Source organism: Oxyura jamaicensis, chromosome 6, assembly GCF_011077185.1.
Source record: "Oxyura jamaicensis isolate SHBP4307 breed ruddy duck chromosome 6, BPBGC_Ojam_1.0, whole genome shotgun sequence".
Lineage (NCBI taxonomy): Eukaryota > Metazoa > Chordata > Aves > Anseriformes > Anatidae > Oxyura > Oxyura jamaicensis.
Window position 1 is genome coordinate 17,176,093 of NC_048898.1, and position 13,372 is coordinate 17,189,464.

The 13,372-nt window shown below is 47.4% G+C and overlaps 1 long non-coding RNA gene across 2 annotated transcripts; it reads left to right on the top strand.

The window, feature by feature from the left end:
* Nucleotides 1-1,882: 1,882 nt before the first annotated feature.
* Nucleotides 1,883-10,968, top strand: LOC118169317. Of its 2 annotated transcripts, none has more exons than XR_004752021.1 (2): nucleotides 1,883-5,632; nucleotides 7,100-10,968. It is a non-coding gene; the product is annotated as an uncharacterized LOC118169317 (long non-coding RNA). The 2 variants fall into 2 exon arrangements; XR_004752022.1 differs by having other exon boundaries at nucleotides 7,103-10,968.
* Nucleotides 10,969-13,372: the final 2,404 nt, after the last annotated feature.

The following is a 13,372-nucleotide window of genomic DNA, read 5'->3' on the forward strand; positions in this document are numbered from 1 at the left end:
AAACTTCCCCTCTAGCACAGCAGAAGACTGAACCCCACTGTGCACCTCACCTCTGATGGGATGTTGTCCAGCTTTGCTGGGCTGCCTGGAGTGTACAGCCTCTACCAGAGAAAGCCATTTGTGTATTCTTTTTTCTTGATAAAGATATCAGCCAGTCATCCAGAAGACCTGGTGTTTCTCACTCTGCTTCTTCAGGCCACTTTTGTGTCTTCTGTGTCTCTCTGCCCCAGTTTAGCAAACCCACATCAACACTACACGGAATCTTTCTGGCGACAGCAGGCATCCTGAAGCAACAGTGAAGCTCTGTTCCTCATCTGCCAGTTAGTTTCTAATCCAGGCCTTGCTATTTTTATCCAGTTAGGATTTCTCCACTCCCTTAATAAATATATATTGTGGCACTCTATCAAATGTCTGGCCAAAGGAAGAGCAGTTTGCAATCATTTCTGGCCATAGTGACCCTGAGCAGTTGCACTGATGATGTAGAAGGGGAGAGCTCTGAGAAGTCCTACCATGCCCACTGTCTTCCCCATGGACTGAAGAAGTAAGCACCCTACACGTCACAAGAAAGGACCTTCCTCAATGTCCCAACAGAACAGGAACTGTCCCCACTGTCATGCCCTCTCATGACATCAGCCCCAGTGTGTCCTTCACGTGCTACTTCTGATGGAGAGCTGAGTGACTCTTCTGGTCTAGACCACCACCAGATGTTGCTGAGGCTTCATCTGAGCTGAGTCAAAGCACACATTCAAAATGTGATAAGCCCTAGGATAATGGGGAGAAGGTGGCCTCAGACATGCCATTTGTAATAACAGCTAAATAGTGAGCTGTTTGAAGTGGAGCAGAGCTTGGAGCTGTTCTCCCTTCCCCTCTGCTGGGTTATCTTGAGTGGAAAAAAGCCAAAATTTCCAAGGTACTAGTGACCGTAAGTGAGTTTCCAAGAGCAGAACTCCTAAGAAAAAAATAAAAAATAAAAAAACCTCTCTAATCTTGATGCCCAGGAGGAATAATAATAATAACAATAATAATAATAATAATAGTATCCCTGCTCTATGAAAACAGCCCTTCACAGTATTTTTGGCAGGATTTCTAAAATCACCTTCAGCATATGTAAAAATATGTATAGGGCTGGATGTCTTCTATTCAGGGCTAAAATGATGATTCCTTCTCTTATGTTCACCCAAATATGTTAATATTTTTTTTTCAGGCATTGTTAGGTCTCATCTATCCACTTTGGATAGTTCATACTGAAATCAGCACCAGTTTGTAACTTCTCTGCTGAGGAAAGGCGAACTGACCTCTTACAGGGAGGCAGGCAGAACCTCAGCTGTGCCTCCTGCCTCCTTCCCCCTTCCAGGTGTGGGGATTGAGGTGCCGGGGGATGGAGGGCAGCTGAGCAGGGGGGCTCTGCTATAAAAGGAGCCTGCTGGGACAGGAGCCTTCAAAAGGCTGGAGGGGGGAGGAAGAGGGTTGAGAATAAGGCTATGTAGGATGTTGCTGATGTGATGTGTTATGGGGATGATAGGCTGCAGCAAAACTCGTAGTGTCTATCTAGAGACCGAACATCAGAAGTTGTGTCTGTGGGTTAGGCAGCTGTTTAAGTCTTGTAAAACAGCTGCTTGATAAAAGGGGAAGAAGATGTATTTGGAAACTACCTATTATGACTGGTACCATGTAGAGGAAGGGGAGCGTAACAAAGCATAGTCTGCTCTCAGGAAAGATAATTTAATTTTGCTGAGGAGGGAGTTATCTTTTGCAATTCTCCCTAGCTTCCAGCTGTTTTCTGGGATTAGGTATGCTCTGGTGAGAGAGGAAAAGACTTTAGGGTATGGGATTAGGAATCAGAAGCAATCCTGAGGGTCTACAGTTTGTAAGCGTTTCTATAGGCTCTTCCTACACCAGAGCAGCTCAGCTGCAAGGTCCTGTTGCCCAAGCCAGGACATTTCTCAGCTGGTGACCTTGCAGGCCCTGTGCTGGAGGGCAGAGCTTAGGCAGTGTCATCTGAGGAGCTGGAGGCTAGGGCCACCCTGTGATGAGGTCTGTTCCTGAGCTCCTATCTTGGTTGGGTGATTTCAGACTTGGGAGTGTTTGTGTGCTGGCCGTGCCTGGCCAGTTCATTTCACTTAGGTAACCCCTGTGCTCCTCCCGTGTCAGAGCGTGTGATGTGCATCCATCAGCTGGTTTCCCTGTTGCCTGGTATCAGTCTTATCGCCCGTGAAGTTTACTGTTCTTTGGTTTCTGTGGTCAGCCAAAGATTCAGCAACTCTCTGGCCCTGCTGTTTGCAGACAAACAGAAAATCTGGCGCTTTTGTTAGTGTGACCATGTCCCTGTGGTAGTTGGCAGGCTGTCCTGTCTGAGGTAAAATTGCAGATGTTTGATCTTCAAACAGCGTCCATAGGGAATCTTACTAGCTCTGAACAGCTACTGTCTTCTTTGATATCTGAAGAGTAGATATCCTAGCTGAAAGGTTTCCAATAGCTATATTTTCCTTGCTGTTTCATCACTAAGCAAATAAAGCAATAGCAAACCTTTGTATTGCTTAATTATCTATATTTTTAAAGCATTTTGATCTGGAGTTGACTTCGCATCTCCACCTGCAGCATGTTCTTAGGCAAAAGCACATAACCAAATAGGCCTTGGGATGTTTCAAAATAACCGATTCCCTGAGCCTGTGGTGATGCAGGGCTGTTCCAGTTATTCCTTTAACACGTGCAGCAACATTGCCTAAGCTGCAGCAGGGGTGTGTTGCACAAGGCTCTGTGAGGTGGGGACTAATCCCTCCTGTGACGAAGGAACAAGAGGACACGGCTGAGGTTCCTCTGTAGGTCACAGGCAGAGTGCGAAGGAGCATCCAAACTTCCTGAGCCCTAGACTCGTTCATGTTTTATGCATCAGGTGGGGAAAAAAAAAAAAAGGCACTTTGATCTTCATGAGAATGAAGGAGGCAAGGGGGAAGTGGGAACTTGTGCGCTGCTGGTGGAGGAGCTGGTATGTTCACCTCGTTGTATGTAGGGCCGGACCAGAGACACTTCTCTGGGGCGAGGGAGTGGATGTCCCTGGAGTCTGACTTGAGTGGGTGTGTTATTTGGTACAGGTTCCCTCATCCACTCCATCTGCACTGTGACTAATTTAGCTCCTAAACCGCTGGCATTTAATCATGAGGCTCTTGATGGCTTCTCTCTAGTAACTCTGGTGGTGTGGCCTTGGAGAACTTCCATGTGATACTTGTGGCTTTCTCAATGCCTCCCTGCCAGACAAAGTGCTATCTGCATGGGTGTCCGGCTGCTGGCAGCAGCAGTTTGGCAGCATTAGAGGCACGGCAGCCAGGCCATCAAATACGCACTTGCTGATGCACAGGGGGAGGCAGAGAGACAAGTGTTTCCTTCTGAAGTAGGAAGGTTTCTGCTTGAAACAGGGGGATTTGATAACATTTTGGCACTGATAGGGAGCATTTAGAAAGGAGTCCCCTTAGCATGTGGGGTGTCACCAAGTATAAAGCTTTCCTTGAAGTCTGAGATAGAGGTTGAAGTGTCAAAGCTAAGCAAAATGTTCAGGACCGTCTCAGCACAATTCACATCACCTGTTTCACACAGACAAAAGAGATAAGAGGAAAAAAAGGAAAGTGAGCTTTGAGAACTTTGAGTGAGTAAAAATTCATGACTAATACCATTAAAGCAGAGCTGAGCTAGCTCACTTTTCCCTTTATCTCTGATCACACCTGGCTTGATTCCTTTTGCTTGGGCATTAAATGAATTCAATGGCTGTGGGCATTGTGTGGGCTCAGGAAGTACCACAGGCTGGGGATCTTCTTTTGCTCTCCACGTCAGTTGCTGGGCAAAAAAGTGAAGTGCTTCGTGGTCTGCCTGAAGCCAGCTGATAACTGCAAATGTTTGCTGATTGCAGCTCACTTGGGCTGCCAGGACTGGCTGCCCAAACTGAGAAAGCGCTCACAGCCAGCACTGAACCTGGGATGAGGGTGGTGGTGGTGGAGAAACAGCAGAAAAACACTGCTCTGTGTCTTAATAAATCATGCTGTTGCTCATATCAGCATGGTGGGGTTGGAGGAGCTATCAGAGATGACAGGAACCACGCTTGCTGAAGCAGAAAGTTTTGCTTGAGTGCTGTTTCAGCTAGGCATGTGTTAGCACCGTGCTCACAGGGGTTAGGTGTGCATGTGAAACTTCAGTGATGGAGTCTGGAACGCCACCAGGAAATCTGGAAGCATATTTCACCTGTCACAGCCTTTGTTTCTTTGGTTCAATCATTCCCATCATTGTTTGGACAGATGGTTTTGAGACTATAACCCAGGAGCCAGGCTCAAAAGACTGCACTGGGTTCTCAGCTTTGCCGTGATTGCCTTGGGCTGCCTCATGTAAGGCACTTCTGTGCCTGCATCGGGATTTGGGGTTTTGCCTCTTGGGCTGCAGGCTCTCTCTAGGGCTGGAGCCACTTTTATGTGCAAGACTGTGACCTGGTTCAAGCCTTTCAGAACTTAAATGGGACGAGTGATCATCACAGACGATGAGGCTACTGGTGGTTATTAAAAGGAAGGGTCTGGATGTAATATGAGTGTTCTTCCTTAGGCCTCTAAGCATCTGCTTCTGGCTGTGGTTAGTCAGAGGATGCTTTTGGTGTTACTCAAGCTCATTTTGTTGCAATAGTGATTCAGACAAGCTCACGTTCTTTATGTATAATCTGGAGAAATCTGTTCCTTAACTGGAGGCACAGACATGACAGCCCTGGAGAGATGGGAACACAGATTACCTGGAGGCAGATTCAGGGGGAGGCTTACAAGGAAAAATGTTGTTGCGCCTTGCGACACTTGTTGTTTTTCCGCATTAGAAGTGCTGAATCTGCATAGTTTCCCTGGACATCAGTGGCAGCTCTGAGACATCAGCTGTGGAGACACCTGAAATAAGCACACGCTGTAGAAGAATTGCAAGCTGAAGTGACAGGCTGCTTCTGTAGAAAGTCTAATGGCGAGGTTGTGTCTGACAGTCTGGGGTCCCCCACCACGCACTGAAACATGCAGAGAAGACATGTAGGTGATGGAGCAGATGGCAGCTGGCTTGCTCTCACGTGGGACCTTCTCCCTTTGCCCTTACAAATATGCACGTGGTTCCTGTCAAATGTCTCCGCAGGGCTGGCTTTGACTGCATTTTTTTACAGCACGTTTCAGGGGGAGGAATATATTCCCCATGCCCACCAGCTCCCTCTGGCAAGGATTTCACATGGATTTCAGCAGACCGTTTCATAGCCAGTGGCTTGTTTGGTCAAAGAAGCTGTCTCCTATGCCAACACCATCAGTCCGAGTGTTGTCTGCAGGACCCAGCACCGATATCTGAGTGCCACACTGTCTCTGATGTGTTTCTTCCAAACAAGTGTTATAAATTCCTTTTTCCTTGTTAGCGGGAGACAAATCACAACTTCTATTTCTTAAAATATCTTTTATTAGCTGTTGTTATTAATAGAATCAAGCTGTTATGTGAAGAGTTACCTGCTATTACTAATAACATGTTCACTTGCATATTAATTCATGCTCACTGTTACCCAGCTGGAGCAACTGTTGGGAGGCCAACCCCAACACGCACACTTGGAAGCAGAAGGTCATCCTGATGCACCAGTGGTTTCTAGGTAGGTGTTTAGAAATTCTTTCAGAGGGCACTTTGTTTCATCAGGTGCGCACATAACTCTGTAGTCTTCACCTGCATATAGCAGCCAACACCCTCCTGGGTGTGTGAATGAAGTTATACAACCTGTTGTAGATGCTAATGTCTGCTGGCAGCTGTGTGCAGTATCAGGCTCCGGTGGTCTAAATTTATCAGTTCTTGCGAATTCATCAGGATTACCAGTCTCCAGAATTAATCAGTCCTTTGGAATTTTTCACATAGTATCTTCTTAGCACAATTCTTTTTGTCTTGTGATGTTTCCTTGTCACTATTTCTCCATTTGAGTTTATAGAAATATTTAGGACGTACACACAAAATTGCACAAAAGGGGCTTTTATGACACCAGAGGGCATTGTTTACTGGCATGGTGGAAGGCAAACTTACCTGGCTAGGCAATGGACTAGGGGAACATGCAGCCCACTTGAAATGAAATCTGTGCTGTCAATCCCTGTAAAAGCCCCATGCCTTTGAGCTGAAATCCGGAGCATCATTGCCCCTGACAGATACCAATATGCACAGCAATCAGCCCTTGCAGTACAGACTTGTTGCCAAAGTATGTCCTTGGCAGAGTCCACGATATTGTGGCATGAGGTGGGACTGAGTTCACTGGGAATAAGGTGAATGATAGGTACATGGATCAGTACTTGGGCATGCCAATGCTAGCGTCTCCATCCTCCTATGGATGAAGTCCGTGTTTATCCATTTCAACTGGCCTCAGAGCCTCTATGCCATACCTCCTGACTCAGAAAAGCCTCCATGCCACAGCTTTCCTTGGTGTTTTGCAGACTGTTTGGGTTCTGCAACACTTTTTTTTGCCCTGGATCTCTCCATCCATGGGGATGTAATTCCCTTCCTTTTTTAAAGCCTGTACCTGGGCTTGTGACCAATCCTACAAGCAACCTTCCTGTCTTCCCTTCTGACAAAAACTATTTGGTTACACACTTTGAAGAGGTCTAAACACAACAAGTTCAGGTAAACCAATGCTGGTTTCTGACTTTTAATAGTATCCATGGATTTTTGTCTCATGTCAGCATTTCAGGGCACTCCTTTTGACACCATGGAGCTGAATGTGGACATGCAGATGTTTTTACAGATGGTCTGGCTGTCTCACGTATGGAGCAATGACCTTCTTCACCAGCTGTGTCCTGTGCTGTAACGTATGGGTGCCCAGCCTGGCTGCAGGTTGGAGAAAGGAGCTCCCTGCAGGCTCTGGAAGGGTTAAGAGGAGCATGGTGACTACGTGGCACAGAGCAGCCAGCAAATTACACACCTGCCCTATGTGGGAACCTGGCAGAGTGGGATGGCCCAGGCCTTCAAACCCAGAGAGCTTTCTGGGATCTTAGCCATATGGCATGCTGCACTGGTTCCTCGTGAATAGGTTCGCTTGGGGCTTTCCTATACGTGTGGTTAATGAAATTGTCTGCTCCTTCAGCAGGTCTCAATTAGTCTGGCTGCTCTGTGAGAGGCACTGGCTCAGTCTGGCAGCTTCGCCAATGGTCTCAGTTTGCTTCTCTTGCTTTTGCCCAGAGGAGCCTGCTGCTGAAGGAGGAAACACCTTTCCTGGCTGCACAGCGAGGGTCTCCAAAGAAACCTGGGCTGTAGTTTGTGCGTAGTTGGCAAGACTGAATATAATGCCAGCCAGAGAGCCGGGAGAGAGGAGTTATCATCTTGGGTGTCTCCACAGTGGAGAAAAGGGGTGAGTGCTCTGCAACTCTTCCTTATTCAAGCCCTACCTTTTCCCCTCCATGGAGCCTGAACCTCCAAGAGGTTCCTGGCCTGAGCAGCCAAAGTGGCTGGGAATAAGAGTTGGGCTATGGGACACTGAAATAAAGAAGTCTGTGAGCTACTGAAGAGGCTCCTGAGCACCATCCCATGGGCCATGCCCTTCCCTGCTGCAGGCTGGCTTTCAGTGCGATTCGAGCAGTCAGCAAGGAGAGGAGAAACCGGCCTGCCCGATCACTCAGCAGCTTGGTGCTCTGCCCCGTGTCACGGTCAGCTGTGCAGGAACCACAGGGGGACCTGCCTGGTGTAACCAAGAGAACGGAGGGAGTTGGGTTTTTAGAAGGAACTGATATGGAGAAACAATTTGTGCCTCTCTCAGGCATATTGTGGTGGGGAAGGAATGACTTCAGGCACATTTTTTTTTTTTTTTTCTTGTGGAGAAAAATGAGAGGGTTGTGCTGCTGTGCTTGGCAGCTAGCTGTGTAGCTGTTACCTATGATGGTGTAGGGGGGGTCAACAGCGTGCAGGTTAACACACATTGAATGCCTTTACATTGCTGGCATTTTGTGGCAGATATCAAAAGTGTTCAGAAGTTCCACACAATCAGAAATTAAAAACAGGTGGTGGCTCGCAGTTCATATGATAAAATGCATAAACCAGGAGGAAAGTGTGAAAAGGCTAAGCTGACGTGTCAGTAAAGCACAGCCACTAGCTGTGGATTTAGGTGCTAAGATAAGTGGTGCTGGTTGTTTCACAAAGTCAGGTTCCTTATCCAGTTATTGCAGAGCTTCCATTTGGGAAATTGGAGCCATGTGCAGCCCTTATTGACAGATTTGCTTTGCATGTGCTATGCTACGGTTTGCAATGCCAGGTACTTTTTTTATTGTTTGCCTATGTCACTGATTGCCATTGCTGGCTGTGTCTATTGTGCCATTTGCTATCTGTCAAGCTCCCACCCACGCTACCCTGATGGCTCAATCAAAAGCCCTCCAGCAACTTGGTTATTTCTTGTCCTCTGCTGCCAGTTTCTTGTAGATGGTACTCTTGTAATCACTGTCTTGCAGTAAGAAGAGTTTTGCACCAACATCCCCATCTCCCTCAACACAAAGAGCTGCCTAGCCCTGTCCTCTCAGCCATGGAAAAGCCATTTCCAAATGCCGGAGAAAGGAGGCAGATTTTCAGTAGCTGTAAATCTGAGCTGCTGCTGAGAGGTGCTTTAACAATGCCAGCTGGCCTGGAGCATCTCCGGATCTTTCACTGAGGATGGGGGAATTATCTTTAAACTAAAGGGGTGAAGGGATTGTATTTCAACTCACTGTCTAAATGATCGCTGCTCTCCTTTACGGCTGCACTGGGGTTCTTCATGACCACGAACCAGCTATTTGTGCTGAGGGAAGTAGCCCTTTCTCCACAGTAGCCTTTTTACAGAGGGGATCTGAGGACATTTAACAGGCTAATGTGCTCTGAAGTGGGGTTTGCATGAAAGATACAGTGCCTGATCCCAGCCTGACCTTGTAAATATTTACTATTTGATATGCCCTGAGCAGTCCTATACATGTGAGCATGGCAATGGTCAGCAAGAACATTTATAAGTATGTGGGTGTTACTGCCCTTTGTGCTCAAGCTGGTGCCAAAAGGCCAGAAAAGCTCTCTCTGCTCTGCCTCTTGGAGACCAGAGGTCAGAAGCCATTGGCACCGACACCATGTGCTACGCCCAGGCAAACATTTGGGTTAGAAATGTCTGTATGTGCTGGCCATGCGGAATGGAGATGTATCGTTGTTGTGCAACTAAAGGGCAAAGAGACTGTCCTCAGCATTTGCTGAGCTTAGCATTCACCCGTGGCACAGCTCAGTGATGTGCTGCCGGGCAGCACAGCAGTCGGGAGACAGGAGGGTTTCTCCAGCCATGGAGCAATCTGTTATAGCACAACATGATACTGGGGCTGAATGAACCTAACTCGGCAGGGCAGGTAAATTCAGCTGAGATCGTTACTGACAACGACCTGCCAGGCGTGCAGTGATGCTTGCAGTATGTGCTGTACCCGCTCAGGTAGTAGAAGGGGCTGGCAGTAAATGTGCTGCTGAGGCATGAAAGGCCTCCAGTTCCCATGGCAAAGGCATTTACTGCTGGGCTGTGCTGTTCTGTTAGCTCAGGACATCCAGATGAGGATGCAGGCACAGAACAAATATTAGGAGAGCTGTACCTTGACCCATCTACCATTCAAAAGCATTAAATATTTAGATGTGCAGGCAGAAATGTTTTGAATCTCTTGACAGAAAACCTCCTGGGTGCGGGTGCTTTTGTTTCAGTGCATACTGCAGTGTCCTCTCATTGCACAGGAACTGGGTTCTGGTAAGGGTTTAGTTTAAAACAGCAAAAGATGGGATATTGTTTGGGTCCAGTTTTCCTCAGAGTCTGAGGGATAGCCAAAGTCCCTGGAGACCTCTCTTGTCAGCATCACAGAAACAGAAGCAGCTGAACTCCAAATGCAGCAGATAAGACAGAAATTTCATATCACAGCCATAAACATCCCTAACCAAACTCTGGCTCCCCTGTGCTAGATGTGAAGTCTCTTCTCCAGAGACCACAGCAGAAAATCTAAGGAGCAGGAAAGCAGCATCTGCGCCAATTCCTGGAGGATGAGGAGACCTACCCGGTGTCATGGAAGAAGCCAATGGCAGAGTGGGAAGTGAATAAATGCATTAGTTAGTGACTCAGACTCCAAGCTGGCCCAGCCCAAGGGGTGTGAACCTGCGTCATCCTCCTGACCAGCTAAATTCCACCGAGGGGACCTCTTGCCAGCGGATAATGTGGTCCCATCAGAGCTGAAATGCTGCCAGAAACCAGAAATATCATCTTGAAGAAGAAAGAAAAAGGGAGAAAATCATTCTGTCCATATTGAAATGCTGCGGTTTGGGTATTTTCAAAATGAAATGTGTCTAGCTTCTGCTTGGAAAAGACTTTCCAGCTGTATTTCTGTGCAAAAGAACTGATTGTATATATTATAATGGAAGGATTCAAAATCTAAAATAAAGGAAGCAAAACACTCAAAACTAAAAGACAGAACTCCCTCAAGAACAACCAACCAGACAAGAGCTGGGGAATCCCAGCTCTTTGTCTGTAAATCAATCTGAAAAGACTGAGGAGATTTTCCTTTGATTTTCCACGGTCATGTTCATCCCGCATCCAAATGAAAGCTCTTACTGGTATATGTAACTTCTGCAAAACAGAAATGTCCAATTTTATGCACTTTTCACTCATCCCCTTATGCTTTGCCTGCTCATGACTCAGCTGAATTGGAGAGATTAGAGACAAAGAAAATTCTCACAAACACAGAAAATAAATCCCATATGGATATTAAAACAAAGCTAGTGCATCATTAGCAGAGCTTTTAAAGAGCCTTGATATTTCCTGAAAACTCCCATGTGTCTGCAATATCTTCCACAACATCAATCCTAGCATGTTACATGGTCATTAGTCCAAAGAACATACTCATTCATTTATGAGTTTGAATTATGAGCTCCATTGCCAAAGATCTGATGTTTATTGTGTACCATGTTGGTAATTTGATGGCTGGACTTCTCAGAAGTTTGGAGCATTAAGGACAAAGCCTGGGGGAACTGAACTGGAAGAGCTGGAAGGAGTGACAAGGAAGGATAGGAGTGCTGTCTTCAGAGCCAGGTGAGATCCTGAGGCTGGGATTCCAGCTCTCTGCATCCCCATGCTGTGGCTGAGGCTGTGATGGGAGGAGAGGTTACAGCACCTGACAGCGGTGTGAAGCTTTCCAAAAAACCCTGTGCTGTGTCACAGCGATGGTCCATCACCCCATGTCATTGGTGGCAATGAAAGAGGCTGTGCAGGGAGTGTGCACACCTGGCTCCCGCCTGAGGTCCGCGCCACCAGCCCCGTGTCCACAACCCGTGTGTGTGTCAGAGGGCACCTCTCTGCCCTTAGCAACTCGTTTCGGACCTCGGTCCCCGTGAGTCTCTCTGAACTCTTTGTGAACACGCTGGTGCTGTCTGCCTATTGGCAGGCAACTGGCAACATTTTCCAGAAGTTTATCATCTCCTGTGTGAAAAAATGTACCCTTATCTGCCGAGCACATCAAAAATTTCCAAGTTTCCCATAATTCTTGGGGCATTTTGGACTTCCTGAGCTCCCAAACAAGGAAGGTGAGTCACAGGCAAAAGCCACCGCTCTCAAGGGACGCCTCGGATGACGTTGCTCATGCTGAGCACAGAGCCTGTGTTTTTGGGGATCGCTGCTGGAGAGCTGAGGTCTCTCCACAGCTAAAATCCAGGAGTGGAACTCATCACACCAAACTCATCTAAAAGACAGGCATCCAGCAACTGATCTGGGTGTCTGGATCCAAAAGTTAGAGATGCACCACTAGAGGATGATTCACCCTTTCCTAACACGGGTATCTCAGACTGCTGGTGTGAGTCACCCTGGGAACCGCCTCCCTGTCTCTCTTGACTATAGAAGATGCTTATTTAACCAGCGTGGATCTCATACAATAAGGTTAAAATTGCTGAAGTTTGTTGAAACCTGCCCCTGCCATCTTTGCCCTGTGAAAAGAGATACCTAAACTCCAGTCACCTTGGAAGAATTTTGGCCGAAGGGGAACACTGGGCGGGTGAGCGCAGGGCAGCCTGATGCTCCGCCACCTGCTCAGGGTGGGAAAACATCCCAACCTCTCACAGCTGTAATGCATCAGGATTTTTAAATTAATTATTTTGGTTTGTGGAATGATGCAGTTCCTGGTGGTCACCAGAGAACAATGCATCTAAGCATAGTTGCTTTGGGATTCAGGGTCGGGCCAAGCCCATTTTAGGTGATAAAATGGCAGTTAAATACTTGATATTTGGATCATCACCATTTACCTTGGCACCTCAAAAAGACGGTGAAGAAGTGCAATATTATGACTGTGTAGGTCTCCTAGTTTCTGAGTGTTAAAAATCACATGGCAGGTGTCACCAGAACTGTCATTAGCTTGTAAGCCATGTATTCCAGACATCCATGTAAATGCTACAGCCAGAATGTGAAAGCTCCCTGTATATGAAGGGACAAGTATTTACAATTGTTCAGTCAAAATGACAATTCGGCTTAGTCAGCTTATAAAGTGACTGAAGGTCACAGGCATTTTGAAAAGGGATCGGCATTTTTTCTGTTTGAGGGCTAAAGACCAGGGTTTTGTAAAAAGCTATTTTAGGAGGGCTGAAAAAATGTGAAACAAGCAGATGTGTTTGTTACGGAGCCAAATTGGCATGTAACAGCTGTCGTCATGCTGCTCTCCATTATGAAATACCACTTATTCTGAAAAGTGCTGTGTTTTTGCATATAGTTTAAAGAGAAATAAAAGTTTTACAGGTAGGCATTGGCTTTTTTTGGTTAAGAATTCCAAGCAAGGGGTTGATTGTTTTTATGCGAAGATAACTTTAAATATACAGTAACAAAAGGACTGGATTCAGAACACAAGTGGCATTTATGTGTATAAAATCGTGATTTTAAGCCTCTCTCCCAGATGTAAGATGTCCTGCTTTGTGACCGATCCCTGTGAGCTTGCATTTATATACACATGCTGAAGTATGGCCACGTGCGCACACAGGCTGCATTTTCACCTTCTGGACCGCGTGTGCTTCCTTCCCAAGGCTGACCCCAGAGCTCACTCTTGCAGGACAAAAAGCTGCCCGTGTTTCCCACGGCTGCAGCGCCCGGGCCGGGGGCTGTCGGGCTCGGTTCCCCCGGTACCGCGCCCCCCGGCCGGCACCGGGCGCTGGGGCCAGGCCTCCCGGGGCGGGCGCGGCGAGGCCCCGGGGCCGGGGCTGTCTCCGTCTCCGTCTCCGTCTCCATCTCCCCGCGCCTCCGGAGATGAAAGGATTGGGCCGGGCGGCATCAGACAAGGCTGCCGAGCCGCGGATTGGCCCTGCCCGCGTCAGGCGGCTGCACACACACGGCCGGCACGCTGCTGGAGGCCGGCCT